The sequence below is a fragment of the Anas platyrhynchos genome, chromosome 19, assembly GCF_047663525.1.
Source record: "Anas platyrhynchos isolate ZD024472 breed Pekin duck chromosome 19, IASCAAS_PekinDuck_T2T, whole genome shotgun sequence".
NCBI classification, from domain to species: Eukaryota; Metazoa; Chordata; class Aves; order Anseriformes; family Anatidae; genus Anas; species Anas platyrhynchos.
Window position 1 is genome coordinate 7672634 of NC_092605.1, and position 17412 is coordinate 7690045.

Genomic DNA, 17412 nt, shown 5'->3' on the forward strand with positions numbered 1-17412 from the left:
AAGCCTCTTTAATTTTCTACATTTAGGATTTCTGCTTCATTAAAAATTCTTTTGAAGATTAGTCTTAATGATAGATCTTTAACTTGCAGTCTTTCTCCCAGGAAAAATATGCTCACAGCAGAAAACAGATGAACCCACTCCAGAGAAATCTCTACAGTTTGACCATCAGCCATAGGTGGATAACATAGGTAGCTCTCTTTCTTTTCAATATTTGCCTTACTCCAAAGGGCCTGCATTTAACCCCAGTGTGTAATAGATTGCTGCTGCTTCTATGTGTTCCCCCAGGATTAAAATAGGAGCATTCTCCTTGGAGTAATTCCTTCTGATGCACTGAAACAGAACAGAGCCAATTTGAACTAAGTTTTAAACTGTTAATATTCAGTACTTTTTTTTACATGCCAAAACTTGATTGTTGTTATAGAGCCCGACTTCTCAGAGGCTGCAAAGCACTTAATGCTCTGCTTAGATGCTAAGGATGCTTCCCTTCCTGTGAAAGGCAGGTGTGCTATTCACTGCCATAAAACTTGAATTTAGATCTAGGGTCAGACAATAGATGGTCCCAAATTTATTGAGAAACATGATGCTACTTCTGGCCTTTTATGAAGGAGCATGCAAAGATTCTGGAGAGGTTGAACTCAGCTATCGTGTTTGATTACTTGTTAGCAAACAAACCAGGATGTTTGGCATAAGGGACAACAGTTACAGTTGCCATGTGCACAAAGGGCTCAGATTTTGTCACTTCTCATGCTCTTCTTTGCCGGAAGAGTATTATTAGGTAAGTGCTATATAACCTTGTGCACAGCTTCCTCCCTACTGAAGTTGGTAGAGTAAGGCTGCATTATATTGGTTACTGGTAGTTGCTACGAAAAATCCTAAATGAGACAGGCTTGGTTCTGAACACTGCTTGGGCTGTCTGATTCCCAAGGACATAGGCTTTGGCTGGGACTGGGGATGGTGCTGGGATCTTCTTTTTCATTTGCTTTCTTTAAAAAAAAAAAAAATAAATCACTTTTTTTTTTTTTCATTTCTGGCTTCTAGGGAAACAAATCTGAAGCACATCACTCTGATAGGAAACAGAAGAAGAATTATATTGCTGCTTTTTCAAAGATCACTTGCCATGAGGACCACCCCTCCCCCCCTTCCCCCCCCCCCCCCCCCCCCCCCCCCCCAAAAAAAAAAAAAGCTAGGCAGGCTTGCTTTACAGGCTGCTCTGAGGAGCTCTTGGGTTACTCTCTTAGTGCTTAGCAAAATTTCTTTATCTGCTTATGTTGGAGTCTGCTGTGACTATATCCCACTGGTTTTGCATTATCAAATCTTACTCCGGTTTAGCAGAAGCATTAGACAGATATAAGCTAGTCAAGTGTTTTTAACATCCAGTGGTTAAAGCAGACAGTGTTTTTTTTTTATCTAAAGAAAATGAAAGCTATTAGAGCAATGTTTATTTTAAGCTACGAGCAAAATGTATGAGCTTAGATGCTCCTAAGTTATCTGTCTGCACATCTTGTGGACAATCTCCAGGAAGTCAAAGAGCTCTGAGCCTCAGTGGCTGTCATTACATCTCCCCTCGTAATGTGTCCACCCTACCTGTGTATTTGCCTGAGGTTTGGGAGCTGGTGTTATGAATATATGTGGATATGTAGTAAGAATTGTCCAGATTCTTTTCTATTTTCTGTAAATATCTATGCAGTTGATTTTTTGGTATCTGGATCTTGGCACAAAAGAGTTAAAATTCTCATAGCGGCAGTAAAAAAAAACCTTGAGCACACAGCAGAGGTCCTCATTTGTAAGCAAAGTTTCAAGTTGTGCTGCTGAGAGTTGATGACAAGCTAGCCTTAAGACACCTGGTGTGGTAATTCCCAAAGGCTGCCAAAGCTGCTTCACATAGGCAGGCTCCTCCATGGAAGAGCTCCAAAAGATCCTTGCCTTTGTCTCTCTTAATCAGAGCTAACTGGAGGTGAACAGCACCACACAGCTGCCTTGTATGCCATGGGCCAATTAGCAAATCTCCCCAGGTGAAGCTAACCTTTCAATGAGGATGAAATCTAGAGTTAAATAGATTAAACAGGTGGTGTAAAAATAGGCAGGACTCATCTTGTTGACCATCACATGTCTGCAGTGGAGAATCAGAGGCACATCAGAGGTGGTCATCCAGGCTGCTTTTGGAGTCTGCAGATTTGCAGGATGCTTGCAGTACAAGATCCCTAGGAGCTGGATGTCCCCTATAGAAGAAAACACAGCATCCCCTGCCCATGCAGCACAGGCTCTCTAAAGCCTGGGCAGTAGAGCTGGAAGCACCCCAGCACCACCAGGATGTGTGGGAGGGAGTGAAAACAATGAAGCAGCTTCTGATGGTTTAATTTCCATTAGGTCTTTCATGAAAGGACTTCAGTATGCTTTACACTGAGATTGGAAGAGACTGTTGTTAATTAAATAATTAGCTGTTTAAAATGTATTTATTAAGGCTTAACAGCCAGGCCACAGATATGCATCAGTTACAGAGCCACAATATCTGCAATAAATGTTTTTCACCCCATAATCAAATATGGTTTAATTAGGCAATGCTGGGAGAACAGTTGCAATAAATAGTGGGTAAGACTTGCCTTTATAATTGAGATTTAATCAGCCAACTCTCGTATGTTCATTGAATAATTGATTATTCTGCGCATTTATCAAGGATTAAAAACTCAGTGGTAGACATGCAAATCTGCTTGTATTAAATACATCTGAAATTCTCAAATACCATTTAATGCATATTAACGTTCTGATTCAATCTAAATGGCAGACACATTGGAGATCTCGCATCTGACGTAGGCTTCTTTATTGGCATTTATCAATTTTTTCTAAATTGAACTGTTTGCATTTGTTGCTTTGGAAGTAGTTGTAGGAGATGAACAGAAACATAGTAAGGGGAAGTGAAAGGGAGATAGCTTGCTCATTCCAGGAACGTGCAAGATGCCATCCTGGATGGGACAGCAGGGAATATTTTTACATTGGCTGCCAGTGAGCATACTAAACCAAGTGAAGCAGCCAAACAGATTGGAAGTGGGAACTCTCCCCACAATGTTTTAGTGTTTGTTTCATACAACAAGCATGTAAAAATGTCCGTGGATAGTTTTTGTAACTCCTAAAAAAAAAAAATAAATAAATAAATAAAATGCATTTGGGTGAACAGTGCTGGGGTTATCAAGAACCAGCACAAGGTGTGTCTCACTGGCTAGCTGCAGCTTTTGCTGCAAAGCCTGGGGGAAGCAAACAACCCTGGGGCTGCCAGGGTTGTTAGAAGACCTTTTTTTTTTTTTTTTTTTTTTTTTTTCTGAAGGTTAAGGATGGAGTAAGAACAAGAAAGAACATGACATTGTGGTTAATGGTGGTGGCTCACTTCTGAAGCGAGAGGAGTGCCAGATTAACATCCCAATTAAAAGTGAAAGCAAAACTTAAACCAAGGTGTAGGGCACAAGCCTGCACCTTGGTGAATCCCTTTTTGCTTTTATATCCCATGCAGCTCATACAGTGTTGCAGTCAGTGCTGGAAGCACAGGAGGTGCTCAGCTTCTGGGAAGCAAACAGATTTGTCACAGGTGTGGGACACCTCAAGCTTATACATTCTTTAAAAGCTTAGCTGTTAGTGGCAGAGCACTGGTAACAACAGATTAGTATTTAATTTGTGTGGTCGAAGGCTCGGACATCAATGATACATGCTGGACAGTGAGGGCAGGAGCAAGTGTGTAGCCTGAAGATCTCAGGGCAAAGCCAGTATGCAAGGCTGATTTGTGTTACCGGTTGTTTGTGGCATCAGTGCTCTTTAGGGGAAAAAAAACAACAACTTGTAGATTTGAACATTTTCCAGTGGGGTGAGCCTCTTCATTAGCGAAGTGAAACCGATAAATGTAGCGTATGTTCCTTCCATCTTCTGCAGTCATTCTGGAGAGCATGTCCTCTACATCTGCCCTCTGAGCCCCACGTCCACAGCCTGAACACCACTTTTCCAAATCCAAGACTAATGAGCCAAATGGCTGCTGTGTGCAGACTGCTTGCTTGATTTTCCGCTTTGTGAACCATTCCTTGCTAGCTACAACTTGAACACAAGAGGGTGATGTTTCTTCAGGAATTTGCTGCAAGGACAACCAGTTTATAGAGAAATGTGCTCAGTGGGAGAAAATAACCATATCTTGTTTTCTTCCATATTGGTAGGGCCAGCCTTGCTCTTGTTTGGCACTTGTTACAGTGCTGGGTGGACAATGGGATATGCTGTCCTACTACTGCTCATCCCTGAGCAAACCTGCTGCCTGGGATGCTGCAAAACCACTTAATCTGACCAGTGGCATTTTTTTTTCAGGGTTTCCCTTCTGAGGACCCCTTCCCTTGTCTTTTTCCAGAGGTGCAAGCTGTTGCTGAGTCTCTGGGGGCTGTGGCCATTCCTTCTGTGCATGCGTCTCATTTGTATTGCACAAATACCTGGGTGCCCATTGCTGACTGCGCTGCCTTTAAGTGCTTGGGAAGTACAGAGGAGAAGCTGTTTCAGCCCCAGGCAGGGATTACAGTTCCTGATTGCATATGGAGCAGTGTTGAGAGAAGAGCTGTCTCCAGGATCAGCATATCCTGTTCCTGCAGATCAGCTCTCGCTTTCCCCAGGCCAGGCTCACTGCAGCGTGCTGGTTTGGGGATGTAGGTCTTGGGCTGGGGGCACTGGTGGCTCTGCTGAATTCTGACCAATTTCCCAAACTGGAGAGAGGATTTGGGCAAGTCCCCATGTCAGCAAGGATAATGTTAACTCTCTCCCTGCTCTGTACACCATCAGGCAGATGTGGATTTGGGATCGTCTCCCTGACTTGCCATTTGCCTCCTCTGTCTCATAGCTGTGCCCTGGACCAGGCAATGTCTCGGCCTCCAGCAGCAGCATGGCGATGAGCTGAATCTCTGAAATGACAGGCCCTCAGTGAGGCTGCTGGATGCCTTGCTGGATATGTAATCCCTGCGCTTGGAACCCGCACGAGACAATGCAAAGCAAATTGCTGCAGACTAAATATATGGTCAGGATGTGTTGGGAGTTGGCAGTGCAGCTGGTTGGGGCAGCCAGGGAAGGAGGAGGGGAATGGTCAGCTTTCTCTTTCTATTGCTCTGTACGATGCTCGGGGTCCTTTAAAAGACTTTAACATGGTTTTGGAAAGGAAGAGCTGGAGGAGACTCAGCCACAAAAAGCTGGATGGTGGCTGAAGGGCGCAGCGTGCCTGGGAACTGTGAGAAGGGATCAGCGGCCAGCTCTGATCAGAGGATGAATTTGGGAGCAGATTGTTTCACAGCAGCTCAGAACAGGGCTCTGGCACCTCCTATGAACTGGGGGGAGATGGAGTTCTGCTGTGGCCCACTCCATGATCACAGCTCACACGTGATCCTTTGTATGAGCTGTGCTGCACGCGGGCAGCTGGCTGAGGCAGGGAATGTCCTTCTGAGAAGAACACAACCAAAATAGAGATCAGTTGTCTTGCCTGGTTTACTGTAACTAATTGCTAATGTTGTCACAGTGGAACAGATACTTAAAAACTCAATCAGAGCTTTGTATTTTAAATTGACTTATTTTTATATTTCACCTGGCTCGCTCAGAAATTAGAATGGACTTTGCTTTTTTCTGTTCAGAATCATTTTCTGGCCCTTCGCCCAGACCAGAAGAGCCCCAAGCTCTCCCATACTGAATGCTGGCAGGAGTTGAACAGTACAGTTTGGCCTCAACTGTTTAAAGTGTTCTGCCTTGAATAAGGACACAGCTGTAATGATGACTGACCTCTTCTTTTACTGTTCCTCAAACTGGAAAATCCAACGTGATAGCACTCAAAAATCTTGGGTTTTGTCTTTGGGTAGCACTTCTTATGGTACATAATGATAAAAAGGGAAATTACAAATTTTTATCGGTACTTTGAAGGCAAATACCCACCTGAACATTCTAGTTTTGCAGCGTTTGAGAAGATGTGTGACACGTTGGATGATGTCTAAAGGTTGAAGTGGCTTTTTCAGCTGAGCATCCTGCCGGCGGGCAGCGGTAGCAGAGGAGATCTCCTATGAGTCGTGCTAGTTGTACTCTTCCTGTTAAGTGAAGAAAGTGCTTTGGCTCAGAGCTTATTCATGAAACAAACCTGTGTTTGATCACCTTTGTCCTCACCCTGCAGGTAGAGAGGGTATGTCAATAGATCATATTGTAGAGCTTCAAATGTAATGTGCAGCTTCTGGAGCACTGCTCAGCTGCCTAGTAAGTTCTCAGACAAGATCACTTTGCTTGCTAGGCATTTATCCATCCTGGAAAGAGGCTTGTGGGACACTCCTCATTTGAATCCCCACCATTTGTAGGCACAGCAACTCCACTGCTGAACCCTCTATAGAAGGCAAGAGCAGGCAGGTAAATTGTGCTCCACCTGGTGCAACAAGGGCATGGAAACAGCTGTATATGATCAGCAGGCAAACCTCAGTGACAGTCCTAAAACACCATGGGTCAGCTGAAATAAATCACCTCTTCTAATGTCCCTAGAGCTATGCAGGCTTCCATCACCTGAGACCTGAGTTCTGTGTTCATCTGAATCATTCCCAAGGTGGCCCTGCTCTGGCTCTGCTGCCTGCTGACCTGGACTTTTTTCAAAGCAGATCTCACTATCTCGAAATCAGCAGGCACTCCATGCCTCCTGCTGTTGAGTTTGAGGGCACCACCACCTATGCTGACAGCTCTTCCCTGCCCCTTTGTGGGGCTGCAGGCAGGACCTGGGGCACAAAAGACCTTGTGTGCTGGCTAGCTGCCCATGAGATGGGGTCTGTGCTGTGTTGGGAGCCGCGTGGCTCAGCAAACTGGTAAAGTGTGCTGTAGGTGAGGTGGTAATAGCAGCGATTGCAATGTTCTTTATGTTACAGCTTTCATTAAGCTATCAGCCTGTTTATCTATAGCTCAATGCATTTGCCTGTTGGAGCATATTGAGTAACCAGTTATAAATGGTAGGCTTTGCTGATGTTGGCGTTTCTGGTGTTGAAATCTAATGCTAGTGCTATTCTGCTCGTGTTGATGCATGTTCACATGTGTGGTTTGGTTTCCCTCACACACACAAGTTTAACTTCTGAAGGAGGGACACCTCCTGTGTAAATATGCACTGTGCTTAAAACGAATGTGTTTTTACAGGGCTGTTTCCCTTTCATAAGTGAACAGGACTGTGCTTGCAGCCATAAAATAATTTTACACCTTTCTTTCTTGTTTGCAGTCTCCCTGTGTAGGATAGAAATAATAAACAGATAAGTTATCTCCCTAAATGGTTAAGGGACAATAAGAAGACTTCAAAACCATTAATATATGTGTATATATATATATATATATATATATATATATATATAATGCCTAGATCCTATTTTTTAGCAAAGCTGCTAAATAAATAGCCCTCCTTGTTCATGGTACAGTACCTAGACACACCATAAAGCAATTCCAGCTTCATCCAGTGGTTTGGGGTATATAATAGTTTACAATTCTTTTGCTGTTTCATCTGACAGTGATGGATCAACCCAGGAAAATGAGGGAGCAGGAGGAAAGGGGATTAAGATCTTAGCCTCACCAGCTTCTCCCGTGTTTTGTCCCTATGGGCAAGTGCTGATGAGAGTTCCCCGTTTTGTTTCTTCCCTGATTAAACTAAGAAACCAAACCAAAGGATGCAGGAGAAAAGGGTTAAAGGATTAGGAGATGGTCTTTGAACTGCCATGTGGCAAGGTAATGAGGCATGAATTATTAAAATTATTTCAATTATAACTGGCAGCCACACGCACCGCTTTTGCATTGCCTTTCTTCCTTTCTGTAAGAAGACAGATTTGCTACTGCTCGTGGTTTCTTGGAAAAGAGACGCTTGTCCAGAAATGTTAGGTGTACACACAATGTAATTTGGGCTAAACTGCATTTGTGGTTAGATAAATTGAAGTGTCAATGAAATGGGCATGGTTCAGCAGCAAGACAATTACTGCTTGAAAACCTATGGGGATGGATTGCTGTCATGTTGATGGAAGGCCGTAGGTATTAGTGGCCTCCATTACCTGTATCAGAACAGTAAGCTGTGAGGCACTGGTCATACATCACTAATGATAATTAAACAGTTTTTGGCTTTGGGAAGCGATGGAAGAAGCAGTATTTTCATACTGTGTATTCTTCTGTGCATAGCGTGCTCAACAAATGAGCTTTGGGTGCATTGAATGTGGATTTGTAGACAGTGCTTGGACTACTCCTGCTGGGAAGACAGGCATCACACTGCTAGCTGCCTTTTCCATATTTCTTTGTGATGTGCCTGTAGAAATGTAAATATTACCAGGCACAGCTCCATCTAGTGACTGCTAAGAACTTTGCGCTAAAGCCTGTGTTTTGGGTCAATGGACAATGATCTGAGGTCTTGGCTCCTTTGGCCACAAAACCCAATCATCACGAGTAAGACTTGCCAGGTTTGCTACGGAATAAAAATGTAGAGATGATCTGGTGAAATCAGAACTTGATGAATGTTTCAGAATGACTTATTTAAAGGGATTTAATTTATTTTTGGTACTCGTGAATTGCGGGTGGGGTGAGTGGGCAGGGAAGAAGTAAGTCTATCAGGGGCTCAGAGCACAGTGAAATCAGAGGTATCCTGAAGCTGCGTCTCTAGCAGTTCAGCCAAACTGTTCCTTTCCACTCCTCTTCTCCATACCAAGGCCATGCTTGTCCATACTCCATCCTGAAAGATGACAGTTAAAGGCTATTGCCATGTGAATGTATCTCTGCAGTTTTTACTTTCTGTACTTTTTATCTTAATAGGGAGAGAAATCAAAAAAGTAGCATTACTGGTTGACTTTGGCACACACAGATGAACTCATCAGGAAAGGAGCAGTGGGCAGCACTGGATGCAATTAATAGATTGAAGTTCTGAGCCCATGAACTTTGCGGGGGAGCATCTGATCTATGGGGCAGCTGAGAGTGGACAAGACGGTAACACAAAAACCTGAATGAAAATTAATCCTTCAGGCAGGGAAACAACTGCATGAAGGCAGCTGCCGTGCCAGACTGCCAAGCCTGGAAGGGGAACGGGGCCGTGGGCCAGGCTGGGAGCTCACTGGGCGAGCAATGAATGGGAAACCTCTGCGGGGTCCGGCTGGGGCCATTGTTCGCAGTCACGGCAGGCAGCCTTCAGCCCCGCTCCTCTCGGAAATATGAGTTATTAAAATGTAACAACAGCAGGAAGGCGCTTGCACTAGAACTTACACAATATCCCTCTTATAGTTCCTGGTTTCCCCCCCTCCTTGGAGCGGAGCCACTTTCCTTAGGCCACGGGTGAGAGGAGGGTTTGTTCGTGCTGTGACCCTGCCAGCAGGTGACCATTTCTGCAGCTACTCCACTGAGTTTCCTTCTGCAGCCTGGGTGGAAATGGAGGCCAGGCTCCCCCCGGGGTTTCTGGATGACAACTTTTCCCAATCTGTTAAGTGCAACCTCATCTCAGGAGCCGAGGAGAGGCGCTGGGGGATGAGGAAGGAGCAGGCATTCCTTGCTGCTACATTCACGTAGTTCCTGGCACCCGCCAGCTCAGCAAGCTCCTCCTGAAACCGCTCCAGACTCTGAAATCATTTCTATTAGGAAACCATTCATGCTCTAGCTAGAGCCCTAGGTGACTCTTTAAAGCCCCAAAATTGCTAAAATGCTGTCAGTGGTCAGGAGTCTGACGCTGCCTGGCTTACTTTGGCAGAGCTGTGGCTGGGCTGTAGTGAGACCCGAGTCCTCTGCTCTTAGGCAGTGCTGTCCCTGCACAATTTTGTGCTTCCTGCTGGTTAGCACAGAGCTGGAATCCAATTCTGTTTCCTTAGTTACCCTTAATGCTATCCCTGTCCCCCTCTCTGTGACAAAGGCTGTGGTTTTTTTGCAGCATGACTGTGCTCGCTCACTTCATTACCAGTGCTGCCATCACAGCTCTGGAGGACAGGGACTGTCTGCAGAGCACAAGTGTCAGTGCTGAAATAATAGAAATTGGCATTTCTTCAAGTTGAGGAAATCTTCAAGGTGAAAGTAGATATTTAGACTCCAAGGGACTGCCACTTGTGGGGACATGGAGGACCTGGTGCCTGACAAGCCTCCTGCTGCCTGCGGCTCTGGTACGTGCTACCTCCGCCCTCCCTCTCAGCTCTGTTTTCAAGTCCCCCATGAGACGGATGTGTTAGCCCAGTCATGCTGTTACCTGCTGAACTGCAGCGGGCTTGTTTCAGTGCGTAAATTACCTCTCTGCTTGTCTCACTCAAGTGATGATTCATTTTGATTGATCAGCTCTGAGCTGGGTGTGAAGGCAGCTCGGGCTGCTTCACTCCTGGCACTGCCGTGCTCTGGGTGAAGCTGGGTTTTATGCTTTAAAGCCACTGCGTGTTGCAGCTCCTCTGCCTGGTGGCTTCCTCCTGTTGCTGTAAACGGGGAAATTCCCCTGGAGCTTTCTGTCAGTATTTATACCCAGCTAGTTTGGAAGTTTGGATGAAGTGTGAGCTTAGGGTTTGCTCATTGCATGAGGTGGCTGGAAATGAACGTACTGGTTCTGAGAGGTTGGTTGGTCTGCTGCTGTAAGTCTTGTGTGGGAACTTTAGTCTGCTAGCAGATGGCAAAAAATCCTTTTAAATTCAGGAGTAAAAGGTGTAGGTGGAAGATAAAGAGCAATGGAAAGTAAAACTATGCAAGTGTAAGAACAGAATAACAAATAATCATTAGCAAGCATGGAGGAGACAAGATGTAAGTGATGGATAATGCTGGGTGACAGTATATCACAGAGAAACCTACACCAGTTTCCAGAAACACTGAGTAATATGTGTAATAATGCTCCAGGACTACAATTCCAGCCCTAGGTTAAAAATGCTGCTTTCTGTAGCTCTTTTGTGTGTCCATTTCCCCACCTGTGAAGCTGTATAATAGTAATTTCCTCCCAGAAGAGCTGCAAACTCTGGCTAGAAGTTACAGTATGTTATAGCATTAAGGAAACGGTGGCTATTATTAATCATTCCTTATATTTTTTCAACATTCTGCATAAATAAATTTTGTTTGTTTTGGTTTTTAAAACTTGGAATCCATGGCTGGACCAAATTAGAGCTGGAAGCTGAGAGGTGCAAGGAAAGACATCCAAAATGCTGCTCAGTTTGCTCTGTATGGGACAGAACTGCTGAGGCTGCATCACTTGCAGCTCTCGAGCCTGGTGCCAGCATACAGAATTCCCTCCTTACAGCTTTTCCATTTTGCGTGCCAAGTATCCAGCTCCTCAGTCTGTTATAAATCTTCCCTAATTCTGTAATTGCTTTGGTAGTGATTATAGGCAGACTCTTGTTGATCCTTCTGTGGTTTTCCTTTATCCACATTTTCTGTGGGCTTTTTTTTATTGTTGTTGATTCTTTTTTCCAGTTCCTTTTCTCCCTTTTTCCAGTTCTAGCAGGCCTCATGGCTCCAGTCCAGTGTCTTCCCTCCAAGCAACAGGCAGAGCCCCTCTACATCTGGGTCTGCCTTTCCAGTACAAGCCTTCGGGGGAAGGGGCACCTTGTGCCTCTTCTGCACTCACAAATACGGGAAGCAAACATGTAAGTTCATGCTTTAAGAACATGCTCTGAATCAAACTGGGAGCCGCATGCAGCGATGGATTTAGAAGTTGTGGCAGGAAGACAATTAAGCATAGCTTTAAGCATGATTGTTCCATTCTCTAAATACCCGTGGATATCTCTAAACATAAGCAGTTACAACAACAGTGAAGTGGTTGGGCCTGGCTTAAGCTTGGCACACGCTTGGGTTGCACCAGGTTGGCTGCTGCTCCGAGAACAGGTTGGAGTAGGCAATGTGTGGTCTCTGCCCTGCAGCAGATTTGTCCCATGCTTACTTCTGCACAGCAGGTCCAGCAAACCTCACTATTCAAAACCCTATTACTCCTGTTCTCCCTCCCCAGGGATGTAGGCTCACTTGAGTAAAATGAACTTGTGAAAACATACCTGATAATCCACCCTGACCAAGTGCAGGCAGTGGGGTGAGCCCCTGCCCTGGTTCATGTGTGATGCTTTGATAAAAATCAGTGATACTCTCACTTGGTGGCAAGATCCAGATCTCTCATGAACATGGTTGATGCAAAGCTATGGTTCCTGCTTTGTTCCTATAGTTTCAGCGAGAACTCGGGCCATAAAAGCCATAAAACTGGGTTGTACATTTGTGGAAAATGGATTAAGCTTTGAGGGGTTTGAGAGTTTGACTTTGACCTGTTTTTGTTTTTCAAACTTGCAGCTTGTTTCAGAAGTGCTCAGCTGGCATTTCTGAAAGCAGCTGAGGGATTTCAGTGGTTATTAAGAGGGATATTCCTGTAGGTCAGCTCAGGAAGCACTTCCAGGAGTTTTATTTTCAGAGGTGGATGCTATTAAGGATGGGAAAACTCTTATGACCTCTCATTAGGCTACCAGTGGCTTTGTTCTACAATATAGGCATTGACTTCTGCCTTTTTTTGTCTGTTAATATATCCTTCAGCTTTCATTTCAGCCTGAAGTATCCCCTTCCCTACCCATGGGAGAGGCTGTTCTATGAAAATGTCCATCTGATGTACCTCGTGGTTGAGCAGATGTTATCTTACTTGGTAATGAAATTCTGCCTTGAGTAATTGGACATTCTTCCTGGTTCCTCATAATTAAGGCGGGAGAAAAGAACAAAACCTGCTGATATGATATGAGTAATTGCTTCATTAAGTTATTTGCTTCCTCACCATAACCATCAGCCCGAAGATGAGAATAGCGTGGCCATCAGACCATATATGCCTACACCGTAACGCTGCGGGTCTCGGTGCTGCCTTGTCAGATGGAATCACAGGCAGAAGAGTTGGGAAACACGCTGCTGAATTATTTACCTCTTAACCATATGCACTTAAAACCACAGAGAGTCTGGCTGTTGTTAGCTGTGCTGTGTCCCAACCAAGTGAATCAGCCCCTGGAAATAGCAGAGAGCTCATGTGTGAGGCTTTAGATCAACACAGCTGCCTTGCCTCCTGTATCTGAGCACTGTGAGATGATGTTTAGAGGCTGAACATCTGTGTCCTGCTGTGGAGCAGGCAAAATGCTATGTGAGATCCTGGTTGGTGCTGAGAAGAAAGCAGCTCAGAACTGGAACGTGGCAGCATCTTAGCTCTGGCCCTTGGTGATGGCGTATGGCACTGCTGTCATTTAGTTTTCTGGCTTGTATTTGTGTTTGGACGCACATGGAGCCACTGGTGATCACGCTGTACCAGGTATCACTGGGGATGGGTAATTGTGCCTTGTTCATTTCATCAGTTACATGGGCTTAGCTGAAACCTCAGCCATAACTTGAAGTAGGAGATTCTGGATCCCTGTGGACCTGAGCTCCTCTCAGACATGACTGCCCCCTCTCTGTGATGCTGTTGCTCCTGAATAGCAAGTCACCCCAAATGCACTTCATAAATCTCTTTATTTCCTTGTTGCAACCTTGAGAATTGGCTTCTGAATGGGGCAGGCACAGGATTTATGTGTGCCCCTGCTTGGGGCTCAGAAGCTCCTTGGCTGGGAAGTCTCTGAGTTACCCCGGGTGTGGGACAAGCAGGTGAGGCAGTTCCAGGTCACTGCTAGTCAGTCCCTGAGACCTCTGCATGCTGTGCCCTGCCAAGCCCGTATTTTCCAGGAATGCTATCAGAAACTGATTATGCAGCTGATTCCTATCTCCTTGAGGATCTGGGAAGGTATGTTTTTGTAAGAGACCAGCTCGGAGCTGACAGTCCCAATATTCCTACAGCTGCAAAGCTAGGTAGTAACAAGCTAGCCCAGAGCTGTAATTCCTGCTTTGACATTTTTATTTTTTTTCCCCCCCTGAGCCATTAGAAATAAAAATCTGTGTTTTCAGTTTTTTTGAAGTAAATGAGGATAATGATGAACTTAAATAACCAGGGCATTGTAAGGATTAAGTAACTGCCGCACAACCAGCACTTTGTATGAGTGAATGCTCCTTTAGGGCTGCGGGGAAAAGGAAGAGCAATCAGAGATGCCACAATATTTCAATTTCCTCAAGACAGTAGCGGAAAGAAGGGCAGATCCTGCCAGTGCTGCAAGTGACTGGCACTGGTTGCTTGGCTCTTGTCCCTTCTCACAAGCATCGTGCTGTCCTGGGCACCAACAGGGGAGGCTGCAGGTTGTGCAAAGCAGGGACCGTGCAAAGCCTCCAGCACGGCTCCAGTGGCCAGGCCCCTGGCACAGGGCTCTTCTGGCTGCCCAGAAGGGCAGCAGTCAGCTGCCTGGCTTTTTTTTTTTTCTGATTTGGTGCATCTGGGCTGCTGGACTTTGCAAACTACATGGTGTGAGTCAGGCCCTGCTGCTCATGCAGCACCCAAAGCAGCTTCTCCTGCCTGCCTCTTTCTGCTGGAAGCTCCAAGGTCTCATCTGTGTGGTCTCCTTCCCCTCTTGTTTTCTTTCTCTCCACTCTGAAGGCTGTCTGAGCTGAGTTTCGTAGGGCTTTTAGGTGAGCAGCACCGACAAGGCTTGGTTTGGCAGCTGCCTGCCTGTGCTGGGGAGGCTGGGTTGTTGGCAGAGAGCAGGGCTGGAAAATTTTTGCATCCTCTCTTGCAGCCACGAAAGAGCAGTTGGTCAGGGGAATGTTGCTCTGAGGATCATATGTAAAACAAACAGAGCTGGAGAAGATGTGGGTGGCTTACAGCCCGGACACCTGAGTTTCCACTTCTAAATCACTCAGAGATACTGTTCCCCAAAGAGGAGGCTGAGGCCTGCCCTGTGCTCACCAGCGGGTCTTTGCAGCATAAATTCTGGTTTCTCCTCCTTGCTAGTCACCCAGGGAGCTCTGCTCCTTGCTGTAACAGTGACTTCTGCCTACCAGGCAATGCCTGCAAGCCGCAGGGCAGCACTGAGTAATGCTCAGCCTCCCCCCGCCCTGGGAAAACTCAACTTCCCTTTTGCAAGCTGAGAAACTTGGTCAGGGAGGTTGAATGAGTCAGTTGGAGAGATGCATTCATGCAGCTCAGCATACCAAACTGTCTAGCTTTATTCCAGTCCATGAGATTGTATTTTTCTTTCCCCAGATCCTCTCCCCTTCCTCCTTTCTGCTCTCCCCTCCTCACTGCTCCATGCATTACTTGGTGCTGTTGCCTCCCCCAGTTTCTCCCTCACCTTGACCCTTCCCTGAGCCTCTGGCTCCCCGCCACAGCCCACCACACGTAGCAGGCAGTGCTTGTCTCTCGCTCCTCTGATCGCTGCACGATGTTTAGCTTGGGAGATTGCATATCTCAGTGCAGGACCCCCACGTGCTGGGGAACGTGCTTGCCTGGAGGATGCTACTGGGGGAGACAGCACACACTGCTCACAGAAAATGCTTCTCGTGCCTATCACAGAGCTACAGTGTGGGTGTTAGCAGCAGTGGAGGGCATCACAGCTGGGCTGGGCTCAGCAGCGGGAGGTGCAGGCAGTGCTCAGGTGAGCCCTCCCGTGCTCGTGCCTCATGGAAATCAATGCCATGTGCACGGAGTTGGGCATGGCCAGGCAGGGATGAATGAGATTGGTGCAGCCTCCAGCAGCTGCTGCCAGCTGTGCACTTCCAGCAACGCTGTGCTGGAGCAGGATGGGTTCTGCAGGGGGGGTTCCTGCAGGAGCAGGGTCAGGGTTAGGTGCAGGGGGCTCGGTGGTGTCTGCCTCTGCTGCAGCTGGGCTGAGCCTGCAGCCTGAACCCCTTGCTTTCAGGAGCAATAAATTCCCTTGCTGATCTTACGAAACTGGAGGAAAAAAAAAGCTATAAATGACTTACCTATTCGAAGCCTGTGGGCTCTGTATTGTATTAAACATTAACCTGCCCTTCTGAGCCGAAGTGCTGACTCTCTTGGTAATTCCAAGGCCTGGGCAGCCAAATAAAAGGATCCTTTGTCAGCCGATATTTCAGAGAAATCCCTTCGGCCATTTTCTGTCTCATCGTGTTTGTTTGGCCCCGCGGTGGAAAGCCTGCTGCACAATTTGCTGTTTGTATTTGTGCAGCCAAGCCGATCGGACGGCTGTACCCCAGCCGTGGCTCGATGTGCTGGTCACCAGCAGCCCCGCAGAGGCACAGGCACACGTTGCACAAAATCACACACATGTGTAACCGTATGCTTCAGTGCACCCCTGCACGTGCAATCACACTTAACCAGGCACATGTGCACATACACCCACGTGCAAGAAGAGCTGAAAATTCTTTTGACGTTCTGCAAAATGTATCCCCATGAGCACAGGGTATGAAAAGTTGCCGTGCCCATGGGAGAGATGCAGGCAGGAGCAGAGCTGTGCTCAGGAGTGGGTTCTGCCCCTGACTTTGCCCTTGCTTGGTGTGCAAGGTGGGGCAAGCCATTGTGCTATTGTTTCTCCTCCATGGATTGTGACTAATGGTTACAAAAGAACTTGTGGAAAGGGTAATATCTTGTTACTATGGGCTTAGAGATATGTTTACTTAAGTAACAAGGGCTTTGGTGGTTCAAAAGTTTTTGTGATGACAGAGCTCTGTGAAAACCTCCCTGCTGGGACCGCAGTGTTGCGGTAATTCAACGTGGCCATGCAGCAGTGATAGGGTTGCTGCTGGCACCCCAGGAACAAGTTAGGGGCTCCCAAGTTGTTTCAGTGCAAAGCCTGAGTGCTCAGCACTGGCTGCCCCAGAAATTTCAGATGGTCTTCAAATTGTGTTTTAAATGACCAAGAGAGGTTCAGACAGTTTTTTTTTTTTTTTGGTTTTGTTTTGTCTTCATATCTATTATAGAGGTGATAATCTGCGGCTGAGAAATGGTATCAAATACAGATGGCACTGTAACCTTGCAAACCATCCACTGTTTCTCTGTCCCTGGCAGATGCCAGCATTAGGGCTGGGGCGAAGAAGAGTTCTACTATGGAGAAGTCCAAAACTACAAAGAGAAAACAAGAGGGAGCAAACAAAAAACCCCTTCATAGCAACCCCTGCCTTTAAGCTGGTGGAAGTGTCTCATGGCTGGGACTCAGGCTCCGCACCTCTGTGGGTGACTCATCTCCCAATCTCCCAGGCAGGGGAAATCTCTGCCATGATCAGCTCCGTCCCTCTTCCTGCACCTCAGTGTGCCTTTAGTCATCGCTAGCCTTAATTTGCTGCTCCTTCCCGTCTGTGTTAATAATGCCCCCAGCTTTACTGCGTTTGTGTCACTAATTGTCCAACAGGTGTTTCACCAGGGACTGATCCGGAGCACGCCTGCTCTCCCCACAGCCCCGTGTGCTGAGGCACAGGAGGAATTCCACCTTGAGCCTCCCTTCCCCAAATAAAAGCTGGGTAACAGGGAGGGGGCTGCCAGATCCCCGTGCATTTGGGAAGCCAGTTATTTGATCCGGGACTCGTGGGGAGCTCTCCCCATGGTGTGAGCCTGCAGGAGCGTCTCACTCGACCTGCAGCCCT